Source organism: Phragmites australis, chromosome 12 (genome assembly GCF_958298935.1).
Source record: "Phragmites australis chromosome 12, lpPhrAust1.1, whole genome shotgun sequence".
NCBI lineage: Eukaryota > Viridiplantae > Streptophyta > Magnoliopsida > Poales > Poaceae > Phragmites > Phragmites australis.
Genome location: NC_084932.1, coordinates 9,488,500 through 9,503,870, shown reverse-complemented (window position 1 = coordinate 9,503,870; position 15,371 = coordinate 9,488,500). Strand labels below are relative to the sequence as shown.

The 15,371-nt window shown below is 45.0% G+C and overlaps 1 non-coding gene across 1 annotated transcript; it reads right to left on the bottom strand.

Annotated features, from left to right (window-relative positions):
* Positions 1 to 14,969: 14,969 nt before the first annotated feature.
* Positions 14,970 to 15,041, bottom strand: TRNAN-GUU (transfer RNA asparagine (anticodon GUU)). Its single transcript has one exon. It is a non-coding gene; the product is annotated as a tRNA-Asn (tRNA).
* Between the last annotated feature and the right edge of the window lie 330 nt (positions 15,042 to 15,371).

The window sequence follows — 15,371 nt, the reverse complement described above, 5'->3', positions numbered from 1 at the left end:
CCTTAGATTCGAAAGGCGTAAGACGGGGTTTCTGTTGTTGAGGTGTAATCACACAGTGGTGAAACCTTAGCGGGTAGACATGTGCTGAGAGGGGCATCGTAAAGGCTTTGTAGTGATCTTCTGGTCACACACATCGGGAGTGTGTAACCATCTAGCTAACACAAGCATAATGGTGGCTTCAGTCACCTACTTGCGGGTGATGAAATCATGACTTGTAAGTAAAGTACAACCTCTGTAGAGTTAAAACTGAAAATTCAGTCGTCCTCATAGTCTCAAGCAGCATAGAAAACCTACCATGATTATAACTTGGTATTTTGGGTTAGTTTGGTCAGCTGTGGTTTTGGGACCATAGTTGCGGATGGTTTGTCAGTGGTTCAACTTTGGTGGTGGGAGTTATAGTTGAGGTGTTGTTGTTCAATCTTGGTGGTTAAAATCTTGGTTGAGTTGGTCAGTATGTTAAGTCAAGATAGTTGGAATCTTGAGGTTATTCATTATTTACTTAATTACTTTTGCTTTTCAAATATTTTTACTTAAATGATGTTTCTACAAAAGATCCATATTAGCCTAATCATTGTTAATGCCTTTATATGCATATTATTCCTTCACAAGTTGTTAAGTATGATATGTGCTCACACCTGCTATAACCAAACACTCATTGGGAAAGAAATCGAAGACGTTGTGAAGGATGCATTCTATGGAGTTGTTCTGCGTCGAATTTTCCTGTGGAGTTATTAGTGAAGATGAAGGCTACGCTTAGGATCCGTTACAGTTATTTGGTTCTTCGACCTTTGAAGATCTTTTGTATGATGATTTGTCGATTAATGTATGGACATCGTAATGATTATCATCAATGAAGTCGCAATGTATTTGGATTAATTCCTAGACTCAGCACATAGATGAGATTGGTCAGTCTTCTTATCATCAATGAAGTCCGCCATTGTTGGTATGGTTCATTATGTGTCATTAGGAGTGAAAATGGCTGGCTTCACTATATTTGAAACCATAATTTTTATGGGAAACATATTTGAATATGGATAGTTAAGATACAAATATGATCACAGATAATGTCAGAAACGGATACAAACGAATATGGATCGAAAACGAATACGTCCGGCAAATATTTACCGGAACATAAAACACCACTTAAATTGTATGTCAGACCATAATAAAAGCAAAGAACATATTTATACTAGAAAGTTACTACGTAATAGCTGAGATAATATAGTCTACATATTTTGGTCACTTGGATAATAAACAACATAACTTAGTTCATCATAATTTCATAAGCCCCCGTGTTATGATTGGTACAAGTTCACATAGTATATAGATTTAGTACACATATTTAAACTTATTTTATCATAAACTCATAAAGTTAGTAAAATATTAAAAATAATATATACAAATAGAAAGGAGGATCTTCCTCCGGACGGGGCGCCCAGCCCCGCGCTGAACACGGTGACAAACGTGGACAGGGCCCTGAGCCACCGTCAGACTAGGAGAGGAGCACATGTTTAAAAAAGTAAACATGTCACCCTTTTAACGGCTGAGTGATGAGTCGAGAATAGAGATGAAGAGTGGCGGTGCGAGCGTGGTGTGCGCGGCCAGCGCAAGCGTGGCTTGGCGGGGCAGTGCTAGCGTGACAGCCACAATAGCTCACATCGGAGTTAGCTATGATGAAGATGATTCACTCTGATTTGTACAGTCCTGTCAGTTTATTTGAAATCTTCCATGATATCAACTGAAATGCTGACCAAATGACCAACTTGAAATCTTGCATTATATTTGTTGTATTGTCAGTCTTCTTGTCAAATGACCAATGAAATAAGATAACATTATTGGTTGCTTATTGTCTTTCTTATGTGCAATCAACTTAGATGTGGGGTTGCAGGGAATCAAACCCCTGATATCTACTGATTTGTGATTTGTACTTACTTGAATGATATCAACTAAAATGGTACCAACAAATTTGTCACTAAGTTAGTTCTGTCACTGAGTTGGTTCTGTCAATTGTATCAACTGATTCGTGATTTGTACTTTGTAGTACTGTCAGTTTACTTGAGTCCTTTAAGCTAATTCTAATGACCAAGTGTGATTTTTTAACTTGATATTTATGGTTGTTAAACTAATTTTTTGACTATGTATATCCAATTTAAAAATGTTGGGTCCGCCACTGAGCACGTGTTTCAAATTTTCTTTTAGATAATATAATAAAATCATTTCAGCCGTTTCATCAACCAAGGATGCACCGGTTTCCAATTTAGAACAGAGGATATCAATTAACAACCCATCTAATTCCAATTCCAAACACTACTCCGGGCGGCCAGCAGAGAGGTGATCAGCTAGCAGTGAGGGACACGCACACGCTTTGAACGCTCTCGTCCAAGAACATACAGTCGGAAGGCAGCCACGGAACGGGAGGAGGCTGCAATACTCTATTGTTACCTCCCTTGTCATGGCTTAACCTGCAATGGCCTGCCCTGCCATACTCCAATGGTCATCTATCATATATTTTTTTGAAGATAATGGAAATAAATTTTGGCCTTTTGCATCATTCAATGCATAGAGTCCAAATTCATTATTACACCATTTTAAAGTGGTGGAATAAAAAAAATTAAAAAACATTAAGCATGTAGCCTATAATTTATACGGCCACCCAATCTTAACGAAGATTTGTATTATCAACACCTCCAAATAGTAACAAATCTTTAGTATATCCTCCCTTTTCTTATTCCTTTTACAACAACCTTCAGAAACGCAACAAAAAGTATCCCTAAAAATTGCTTACATTATAGTCATAGTAGACTTTTTATTAAAAATAACATCATTTCAACAATTATATAGATAAAAAATTGCAGCCACGCCTACTAGGAGTGATCTATTACTAGCTACCCTTGATCTAAACCAAAATCTCATAATATAGACTATGCTTTTTGGTTTCTTTATTTCCAAGGCAATTGTAATTATATGTCAAATGAACTAGTAAAATGGTATAAAAAACAAATGCTGAATGTTTTCATTATAATTGCAAAACAACATTTAAAATTACCTTTTCCATTTCTTTTTATCAAGTTATTCTATCATATATGAGTATATGACCGTGCGACATCGACCCAAGCCATTCTCCTGTCCATTGTCCTGCCACGGGAGGTAAGAACGAATGCCGCAATTCCGTGTGCCAATAAATAAATAAAATGAGCATCAACAAGTGTGCAACAAATTCCCTACGGCTACACTGTGATGCAAAATTATGTATGTAACAAACAATGATTTAACAATGCATCAAAGTTGAAAACTGGAACATGATTTACATATATAAGCCAAAGGAAAGGAACGAATAAAACTTGTGTGTTACCTAATCCTTTTACTTCCTTTCAAGAAGAAACTTGAGGTTTGCGAGCCAAGATAAGATCGACTTGGGATCATGAGATCCTTTTCTATTAGATAGGAGATCTTGTACAAAATAGACTTCTAAGTAATAACCCCATAGATCTTATCTATATAGAGAGGCAATCGTGTTAGGAAGCGGTTTTTTTTTTGCCAAACGGTACTTCGAACTTGGAACGAGCATGAAGAGATTAACGAGACTTCTTTCTCTTTTGAGTTTTTCTAGCGGACCAGTCGCGTAAGATCTTTGGTCTTCCCCCGAACCGATGAAACACTTCCGTCAACAACAAAAAGGGACAAAAAAAAAAGGAGGATCAAACTAGAAGAAGTCTGCAAAAGGCAAGCAGGCTTTGAGAACGTATGGAGACATCCTTTTCTTCCAGACCGAAAGGTCATCCAACCTCATCACGAGTCCACATCACATCACTATACAAGAGCAAGACAGAGCGATTTGTGGAGATACGTACACATCATGCGTGTATACCTAACGGGTATCGATTGAAATGCCATTTAATTAAAAAAACCAACGGAAGAAAAAACAAAACTGAAGAAGCAAAACTGAAGGAAAAAACAAAACAGAAGAAAGAGAGCACAAACAGCATCGGATGGTCGACCCTGATTAAACTGTCAGTAGAGTGTTGCAATCTGACAAACAAATCTGAAGAAGCAACCGTTTCCTTGTGCGTCACGCGTAAAGGACAGGAATGAAAGAAGAGCTGTTTGCTTCTTCTGGTATTTGTTGCTTTCCTCATCATTGAGTGGGAATTTCATTTGATAACTTTAGTGCCATAATCGGTCAGCAGGGTGACTCATGTTTCTCAGATCAATGATTGCCATTCTTTGTGGTTCTTGGCATGATGCGCTGATGATACCGTTTTCTCCTTTGGAAATGGCAAGGAAATTCTTCACTAAGCGAGGTGCTTGGTGCCGAATGATCAAAGAGACCGGGTGGAATCAAGGATGATTCTATCTGTACATATGGGGAGCAAGTAAAGTAGGAGAAGATGGATGAAGACAGCGTGTTGACAAAGTCAAGCGAAAAAGATGTGAGTGCAAGTGACAAGATGGCCCGAGGGATGGAGAGCGGGAGCGGGAGAGACTTGCCGGTGGTAAAGATTGCATGACGGAGTACACGTGTCATCATCGAGAAGATTATTTGGCTAGTAAGAAAGCTAGGTTGCTTGAAGAACAAGATATCTAGAAAACTTGAGAGCAAGAAAGGAATCTAGGAAGCTTAGGAGGTAAGCAACCTCCCAAAGGCCTATAAATAGAGGGGAGGGGTTGAGAGCCATCTTGAGTCAGCCATTTGAGAGCATTTGGGAGAGAGTTCTAGGGTTTTAGGAGAGAGATGAGAGTTTAGTCTATGTGTTAGGTGAAATCTTTCTAAGCTAAAATACTTGTAATTCGTGGAAAATAAGGTGTTCCTTTGCAAGTAATGATGATTGTGTTTACTCTTACGCCTGTGTTCATCTCTTTCTAGTTTCCCTCTTTTAGTTCCCTTGCATGATTGCAAGTTTTTTTATTTTTTGGTGATTTTCGTTATGGTTGAAGAGCTGAATTTTTCTACCGTGTTGGAGTTATCCTTCTTGTTGCTAGAGGGATAAAAAAAATCATATATGAGTCGGTCTTGAACTATCGCCCACCTCTAGATCCATCAACTTGGAGAGTTTCTTCACTCGGTGTCTAATTCTTTGGATTTAAGTGTTTCCCTATTTATTTGCAAGTTTTGAGAGCTGTGACACTTAGATTGATCTTCTATGAAACCTATAGTTCATATCTATCCATTAGAGCTATGGTTTTTCTTGAGGATATTTGGAGTGGTTTATTTCTCTCGATTTGTTGCTTCCGTTTTTTTATTTGAGACGCGTTAGGTGAAAGATTAGAATAAACGATTTAAGAATTTGATGAGACTCATATTCATCCTCCTTTAGTCGCCTTCCTCAATCCTACCTCTTACTAAAAAAAGTATATATACCGATGCAATCTGGGAGAACAAATTAAGACATCTGCCTACGGAAGTTTCTTCCATAAATTGAACAAATGCATATAGATTTCTGCAAAGGAGATTGAATATAAAAGCACATGTCTTGCATCGCATTTATATGGTTTAGTATTACAGTAAGAGGATACAACACATCGTAAAGTCAAATGGAACAGTTATCTGTCACTGTACAACACACACAGAAAAGAAATTACTCATGTAACAAAAATTCAATGGATCAGATTGGCAAAGTTAGAGATTAATCATCATATACCTGAAGTTAACATTGTGCAAAGTCTAGATAAATTGGAAGAGCAAAGACATCTCTTTGTTCTAGAGAAAAACTTCCGAAACATCTTAAAAAGGCACATCCTATGGCTGTTGAAATAAAAAATGAATATTGAAGAAAGAGGTACACCATCGTATGGGTGAAATTTGAAGATGAAAACACAAAATTCTTTCATGCAGCTGCTATGAAGAGATATAGAATTAACGCCATACTAGCCTAGAAACAACAGATGGCAGATTGGTGATCACAATGAAAAAGCAGCGATTATTTGGGACACATATAGAAACAAAATAATCCATAGAGAAAAACCCAAAATGTTGTTCAACCTACAGGACCTGATCCAAAAAGACACAACCACCTTGAATGGCTAGCTGAACCATTCACAAAGGAAGAGATAGATATGGTAGTTAAACAAATGTCATCTGACAAATCACCAAGGCCAAATGGCTTCAACGGGAAATTCTTCAAAAAATGTTGGCACATCATCAAAGAAAACATATATGAGCTTTGCAATGACTTTCACAATGTCACAATTTATCTACAGGCAATTAACAACTCTTTGATAACCCTGATCCCCAAAATCGGCAACCTGCTACAATAGGTGAATATAGGTCTATCGCCTTTTTAAACTCAATGATCAAACTGCTTACCAAGCTCCTAGCAGATAGACTACAATTAGTCATTCTTAGAATTGTTCATAAAAACCAATATGGTTTCATAAAGAGCAGGACTATCTAGGATTGTTTAGCTTGGGCATATGAAGATCTTCACCAGTGCCACCACTCAAAAAAGGAGATAGTGATCCTAAAACTTGATTGAGAAAGCATTTGATACACTGGAACACCAAGCCATCTTAGGCATGCTTTCCAATCTGGGATTCACATAAAAGTGGATTAGCTACATTGAATCTATCCTAAGCTCAAGAACCTCCGCCATCTTGCTTAATGGTGTCCTAGGAAAAAGTTTCCATTGAAAAAGGGGTGTCAGGCAAGGGGACCCCCTATCACCCCTTCTATTTGTTATTGTAGTAGATCTACTTCAATTCATTACCAACAAAGCCAACAGCATGGGGGTACTCAGTTTACCTCTACAACACACCCAACAAAGTGGCTTCCCCATCATTCAATATGTTGATGATACAATTCTCATCTTAAAAGCTTCACAAAGAGAATTGTTTAGTCTGGAAGAGATCATGTATTCTTTATCACAATCTACTGGTCTAAAAATCAACTACTCTAAATCATTCTTAGTGCCCATCAATGTACCACAGAAAAAGTTCAGCACCTAGTAGGAGTGTTTGGGTGCAAAGTAGGTACTCTTCTTTTTACCTACCTTCGCTTGCCACTGGGCACTACCAAACCAAGAGTTGAAGATCACAGCCCCCTCATAGATAGGATAGAAAGAAGGCTTACATCAACTTCAAAATTTTGAACCACACCTGGAAGATTGATGGTGGTCAATTCAGTATATCCTCTCTACCTACATACACAATGTGCACACTAAAGCTGCTAGTGACAGTCACCAACAACATTGATAGAGCTAGGAAGCACTTCCTATGGGGAGGTTCTGATATCTACATTAAAGGAAAACCCTTGGTATCATGGAAGAGAGTTTGCACCCCAAAACAAAAAGGTGGCTTGGGGTCATCAATTTTACTATTCAAAATGAAGCTCTGCTACTCAAATACCTTGAGGCAACAAACTCCAGAGCCAAGGTGGGGCCGGAGGCATAGCCGATGTTAGAGCCAAGGGTTGTCATGTTCTGACGGAGGCAACACGCTCTAGAGCCTAGGCAAAGGCCGGAGGTGTAACCGATGTTGGAGCCAAGGGTCACTACAGTTTTGATGGAGGCAACATGCCTTGAAGCCTATGCGAAGGCCAGAGGTATAGCTGTTGTTGGAGCCGAGGGCCGCTGCGGTTTTGATGTAGGCAACTTGCTCCGGAGACTAGGAAGAGACCGGAGGCGTAGTCGATGCTGGAGTCGAGGGTCGCCGCAATTCTGATGGAGGCAACATGCTCTGAGCCTATGCGAAGGCCAGAGGCACAGCCTATGTTGGAACCGAGGGCCATCGCGGTTCTGATGGAGGCAACACACTCCGGATCCTATGCTGAGGTCGGAGGCATAGCCGTTGTTGGAGCTGAGGGCCACCGCAGTTCGGATGGAGGCAACATGCTCCGGTGCCTAGGAAGAGGTCGGAGGCGTAGCTGATGTTGGAGCCGAGGGTCGTCTTGGTTATGATGGAGGCAACACGCTCTGGAACCAATGTGGAGGCCAAAGGCATAGCTGATGTTAGAGCCAAGGGCCACTGCGGTTCTAACAGAGGCAACACGCTCCAGAGCCTAGGCGGAGGCCGGAGGCATAGCAGATGTTGGAGTTGAAGGCTGCCGCGGTTCTGATGGAGGCAACGTGCTCCGGAGCCTATGCGGAGGCCGGAGGCGTAGACGATGATGGAGCCAAGGGCCGTCATAGTTATGATGGAGGATTCATGCTCCAGAGCCAATGCGGAGGCCAGAGGCATAGCCGATGTTGGAGCCGAGGGTCGTCGTGGTTCTAATGGAGGCAACCTGCTCTGGAGCCTTTGCGCAGGCTAGAGGCGTAGCCGATGTTTGAGTCGAGGGTCGCTGCTGCTATGATGGAGGCAACGCATTTCACAGCCTATGCAGAGGCCGGAGGAGTAGCTGATGTTGGAGTCAAGGGCCGCTGAGATTCTGATGGCGGCGACGGGCAAGCCCCTCAGCTCCTCTGGTGGCCAGTCTTTTCGCCTCTCAAACCATCATGATGGAGATCGTGTGCAGAGGCAAGATATTCTCCGCATTTTTTGGCACAAGTACTCATTGATGCGCGGTGACATCAGAGCATCTGATGGGGTAATGGGCTAGTTCCCCTAGGGTCTTGCACCGGCTGTCCTTGCATGCATCGAAGGGGCTTCAAGCAATAAATGTTACGAGATGTGTATGCAAAAAATGAGGGTGCCGCCACAAGGAGTCACCATGTGTGTGCGGATTTAACCGGGGCATGGCCACGACCCCCTAGAGCAGCAATTGGGAAGGCTGCAGGATGGTACCCGTGGTGGTACCGCTTTCTTCCTTAGGCGTGCGCAAAGAATTGGCCAATCTATAAAAATTGGGGTCTACCCAGTTGATCTTTCACCACTGTGTAAGGGAGTGATTCTTCTTTGGGTTGATCATGGCATCCTCTTCCTCAACACCGGAGATGTCGACGGTTTTGATTGGCTCAAAAGGGGCGGGGCCACCTCTGGTGCTGGCATCAGAACTGCTTGTTGTGGTGCCTCCAGGGCGAGCGGCCACACGAGTATGCTTGCAGGGTTGGAGTCGGTGACCCTCCTATTCCATCCTTGCAAAGAGAGACGCCCCCTACCATTCCGTCTTGATCTTCCACCCGGTCAGTCACTCCGATCAGGATTATTGATATTTTTAACGATGAAGAGAAGGTCGACTGGGATCTCTTGGAGAAGGAAATCAATGAGGAGGAGAAGGCGAAAGCAAAGAATGAGGCAACTCAGGCAGGGAATAGGAAGGCCAAGGAGGAGGGAGAGAAGGTCGTGGCAGAGTCCTCTTCTTCTTCATCCTCGTCCTCTGACAGCTTGGGGGCTAGCTACTATATCAGCTTTCATAGTGGTAGACCACAGATGAAGTGCATACACCGCTTCATGCACCACTTTTAGGTCTTGTAGTTTTCTTCCCCATTTTTGTCAGTGCACTTTTTTCTAGCCCTGAGTAGTCTGGATACCAAGAACTCGGGAGGGCATGTAAGCATCTTTTGGATGTAAAGTTTATAAACATGATTGAATCCTTGGAGCCGCATATTGTTTTTCCTTTGGTCAAAATGCATGGCGATCCTCCGAATGTGTAGCCTTTAATGTTTTTGTCTGCACCTAAGCCTCTGTGCCTCACCCTTCCCGACCCCTCCCCTCGCATGCTACAGTTTTCTGGCGGCCGGAGGGTGTGATGGCAGGTATGACTGCAAGGTGCTAGGTGAAACTAGAGTGATGAAACCTTGCAAAGGTATAGGCCTAAACATGACCATGGCAGGTGCTATCGAGGTGCCGAGGGTTTTGATCCCGACACCTTTTGTGGCGAACTTGGACTTTGTTGTTCCTAGCGGTGGAGTGTGCGGCCGATTGGGGGGCATGAGATTAGTTCTTTGATGGAGGCGAGGTAGTCACGGAGCCTAGTGGTGGTGGATGGAGACAAAGCCGACAATTAAGGCTTGGGGAGGCATTTTGCAACCCCCTCAGCCCTGACTGCTACTAGGATCTAGTATGATATGAACATTCTTCTCTCTGATACCAATTAAAAGTCCTTTACAAATTTGTTCTAGATTTCTAACTCAAAGCAATTCATTTAGAGCTGGGCGGTGGCAAGGCTCCGGAGGCAGGGCAATCTAGAGCCTGGCGGTGTTACCAGAGGTGATGCCAACCATGGCGAGGCTCCGGAGGTAGTGCCATCCGGAGTCTGATGGTGATTGCTGGAGGTGATGCCGACCGCGGTAGGGCTCCGTAGATAAAGCCATCTAGAGCCTGATGGCGATTGATAAAGGTGAAGTCGACCACGGCGAGGCTCTGGAGGTAGGGCCATCCAAAGCCCGATAGCAGTTGCTAGAGGTGACGCTAATGGATAGGCCAAGGGAGGCAGTTTGCGACCCCCTCGGCCCTTAACTGCGGCAAGGCTCCAGAGGCAGGGCCATCTGGGGCCTGGCGGCTGTTGCCGGAGGTGACGCCGATGGCTAGGTCGGGGAAGGTAGTTTGTGACTCCCTCAGCCCTTAACTGCGGCAAGGCTCTGGAGGTAGAGCTATTTGGAGCCCAGTAGTGGTTGTCGGAGGTGATGCTAACCATGGCGAGGCTCTGGAGGTAGGGTCATCCGAAGCCCGGCGGCTGTTGCTGGATGTGACACCAACCGCGGCGAGACTTTAGAAGCAGGGCCATATGAAGTCCAGCGGTGGTTGCTTGAGGTGATGCCGATGGCTAGGCCGAGGAAGGTAGTTTGCGACCCCCTCAGCCCTTAGATACGGTGAGGCTCTGGAGTAAAGCTGTCCAAAGCCCGGCAATGGTTGTCGGAGGTGACGTCGATGGCTAGGCCGAGGGAGGCAGTTTGCGACCCCTTGTCCCTTAATCGTTGTGAGGCTCTATAGTTAGGGCCATCTAGAGCCCGACGATTGCCAGAGGTGACACCGATTGCTAGGCCGAGGGAGGCAGTTTGCGACCCTCTTGGACCTTAACCACGACGAGGCACCAGAGATAGGTCCATCCAGAGCCCGGTGTCGATTGCCGAATGTGACGTAGACCGCGGCAAAGCGTCGGAAATAGGGTCATCTGGAGACTAGTGGCGGTTGCCGGATGTGACACTGATGGCTAGGCTGAGGGAGGCAATTTGTGATCCCCTCAGCCCTTAACCATGGCAAGGCTCCAGAAGCAGGACCATCCAGAGCCCAACGGCGGTTGCTAAAGGTGACGGCAATGGATAGGCTGAGGGAGACAGTCTGCAACCCCCTTGGCCCTTTCTGGCGGTAGTTGAATAGACGGCGTTTCTCGCACCTTTCGTACAGTGTGCATTGCACAGAATGTTATTCCCCTAACCCCCTTACATCTTGTGGTCACGAGCGGGCGGAGGGGGCATTCTATCAGTGCCATTGTTGTGTGTGCCACGACTGTATACATGCACGCATACTTGTATGTATGTGTGTATGAACTAAAGTAATTTTTGGGTTAATCAATAAGCTGATTTGGACCTCAACGGTAATGATGTTGTGCCTGTTCCACGCCTCTCCTGCTTGTAGCAATGTAGAGGGTCTGGGACCTCGACAATGCTAAGGCTATGCCCGCACGCCTCTGTGGCATGTAGCCATACCGAAGAGTATGGGACCTCAATGGTACTGAGGCTTTGCCCGTTCCACGCCTCTCTTGCATGTACCAATGTCGGAGGGTCTAGGACATCGACATTATGGAGGCTGCTAGTTCCACGCCTCTCTAGCATGTAGCAATATCAGAGGGTCCACTCCGCTCTGGCATGTAGCAATGCAGGAGGGTCTGGGACCTCAATGGTACTGAGGCTTTGCGCGTTCCACGCTTCTCCGGCATGTAGCAATGCCAGAGGATCCACATCGCTTTAGCATGTAGCAATGCCGGAGAGTCCACACCTTGGTGGTACGGAGGCTATGCCTTCAAAATGCCAGTGGGGCCATACCTCTCCGGCACGTAGGCTAGGCCTTAAAAGGTGCCGGAGGGTTTCTTACTTCTTTGGTACGGAGGCTATCGCCTTCAAGATACCGAAGAGCTTTCTTAAGACATCTTCATGTGCGGAGGTTCTTAAGACATCTCAATTTTGCGGAGGTTCTTGGCATCTCCGTTTTGTGGAGGTTTTCAAGACATCTTCGTGTAGTGAAGATTTTCAAAATATCTCTGTGTTGCGGAGGTTTTCAAGACATCTCTGTTTTGCAGAGATTTTCAAGGCATCTCCATGTGGCGGTGGTATTCAAAACATCTCCATGTAATGGAGGTTTTCAAAACATCTCCATGTCGCAGAGGTTTTCAAAACATCTTTGTTTTGCGGAGGTTTTCAAAACATCTCTGTGTTGCAGAGGTTTTCAAGACATCTCCGTATTGCGGAGGTTTTCAAGACATCTCTGTTTTGCGAAGGTTTTCAAGACATCTCCGTATGGCAAAGGTTTTCAAAACATCTACATATTGCGGAGGTTTTTAAAACATCTCCGTGTTGTGGAGGTTTTCAGGACATCTCCATTTTGTGGAGGTTTTCAAGATATTTCTGTTTTACAGAGGTTTTCAATTGTTGTGCGCTATTTGAGCAAAGGTGTGACTTATGTTTTACTGTCTACTATTTGAACAGAGATATAACTTAAGTTTTGTTGTCTACTGTTGAACAGAGATATAGGTAAGTTTTACTGTCTACTGTTGTTATCAAATAGTTATCTAGTGTAGATGCCCTCAATAGGTAGGCTAACTACTTTTAGAGTACAATGCTCCTTCTGTCTTGAAAATTTAACTAGCTAGGCAAGCTATTGCTAGGTGTTCATGGGCGTACCTTTTCTAAAATAAGACCTCCCCAGCAAGGTCGGAGGCTCGGAAGCCCTCGTAGCTCCTAGGCGGCGAAAGGGTTGGTCTCTCCTGCCTGTGTTGTCCGCCAAAGGGTCTTGGCCTCACAGACCTTATGGACACACAAGGCCCTCCCATCGGAGCCCTCGTCCTTTGTCATGACGAACTCACCTAGTATCGAACCCGATGTGGGAGGCACTCTGGAGGCTCCAACTGCTTTGGTGGTCCAAGTGGGCCCCCTACACCGAGGGCCTACTGAACTCTGTTCTGGATAGGGTTGTTGGTGCGACTTAATTATCGTCGTTAGGGTATTGTACCATCGGTGGTGGAGTAGGAGGATTTATAGCAAGCCGAGGGGGGCTTGGTAAGGTCCGGACACCTTCCCAGTGGCCCGTTCTGGTTTTACAACCTCTAGACCACCTATCGCTGGCTCATTCTCCTACCAGGCATCCCGCCTGTCTCTCAAGGTACTCTATTTGGAAAGCTATAAGGCTTCGGCAATTCCCGGTATTATGGCCACGCCTAGCTCCATGCAGGATGCACCATTACCCTTCCTGTGGTACCAAAGCCTATGGTTGGCGTCCAATGCATTGTCGGGATCTGCGCGTACCAGAGCCTATGGTCTCTTCAGAGCCCCCTTTCATCAAGGGAGGTAGAGGAGGCTGCCCGATAGCTAGATTCTTAGAAGACATTAGCTTGACAAAGGTGTCCTAGGCGCTGTCATAAGAGATGCCGTGAGGGTGGACCCAGACATGAGTGCCCCTGGGCTCGAGAACCTAGAACCACTAAAGGGTGGCCTGCACGGCTGCGGCCTTGGCCGTAACCCTTTGGGGTACTGTGAGGTCCTCGCTACACCATTGTTGGAAGGCCTCCACACCGGCCGGGGCCTCCGAGCCAGCCCGAGCCAAGGCCACTGTCAGGTCGGCGATGGCTGGACGGTCACCGTTCCATCCGATGGTAGAACTGGTGGGTGTACATTGCTTGCATGGTTGTGGCGGTCGTTTAGACCCTCACACAAGCATGGCCGAGGAGTCAGCTGCCTATGTTGCAACCTTGGTGATCCTCTTTTTGGGTGACATCCTACCTCTCTTTGTACTTCTATGATCGAGTCCTAACGATTGGTGCACTGTTGGCGAAAGAAAAAGTCTTCCGCGAACAAGTGAGGCGAGAGCATCTTCCAGAGAGGAGACTCAAGCTTGGAGAAGAAGTAGAGAGGAAGTCAAAGCCATGTGTTTTTTACCAAAAGATTTGTCCCCTCAGGTCTGATGGCCACAGGTCTGTATTTATAGTGTCATATCGGGTGGTAGTATACAAGTATGCCCTTTACAGAGATAGTGACATAGATTATCACTATATCACAGAGATCTAGACTAGTTGAATCACATAGCCTCGATCTAGGTAGAATACTTTTACCCTTATCCTACTATGGAAAATACAGAGGTGTGAACTGGCCCAAATAGTAGGGCTTGGCTAGTCATAAACTGCGGTGCCGCACTATCTTAAGTGTCAGAGTAGCCTCCACTTGCATTATGACGTCAGGACAGTCACTACTTGCACTGGCATTAACTACCAGTCACTTCGTGTCAGATCAATTGCGGTTGGTATTCTCCTTTTGTTGATATTTCGTCCAGAGGCCAGATACTTCTTCTGTCTCGAGGGGCTGTGGCCGGAGAGGTCCACGACCTTCGGAAACTTTTAGCTTCTTCAGGGATTGTGGAGTCTAAGGGCTTCAGATAAGCTCTTTATGGTGTCTCCTTAGTGATGTTTGTGGGCTGAAATATTTCCCCCAATAACTGCCACCCAATGCGGTGGTGCATGAGAGGGGCAGCATGGAGGCGCGAGACCGGGACAAGGAGGAGATGGTGGAGATGATACGGAAGGGATATAGTGGAGTTTGGGATGAGTGATGAGAACTATGAGAATGAAAAGGAAAAGTAATTTTAACAGAAGAGGGTATGTAGGTTTTTTCCGTGCCGTGACACGACGAAGGCATGTGCATTCTTTTTTTCTATCACAAGTATAACAAAAATTTCTACGATAGAGCTCTTAAAATCTAACTAACCATCTTTGACAGTCTAAAATAAGTAACAAACCAAACAATAATCTTAGAATATGTGACATGTCTAATTTTAGATATAGTAAATTTAATAGTCAACCAAATATACCCTAACAACGCAGCAGGGTAAGGGTCAAAGCAAGCCTTTTAATTCAATTCTTTATTCTTACATTAAAGAATGAATCAAATCTCCCCAAGTAGGATTCGAACCTACGACCAGTCAGTTAACAGCCGACCGCTCTACCACTGAGCTACTGAGGAATAAGGGGAGATTCGACCTCCTAGAGTTCAACTCCCGCTCTCAACCCATGAACAATATGAGTCCGAAGCTTCTTTCGTAACTCCCGGAATTTCTTCGTAGTGGCTCCGTTCCATGCCTACCACGACCTGCTACAGACGGGTAGGGTACGTCGAAGCAATCATCCCCATGCGCCTTGTCTCGTTGCAGCGTGCTGCGAGGGTTTAGGGTGGGTGCCGCGTGCGGTCCAGACCCGCGGGCTGCCTTTCTGACTTCCGAGGGTTTTGCATTGCGTGCGTTCGTGGCGTGGCGTGGCGTACGTGAATTCTTCTCTCAGTTCCCTACGTGGCGTG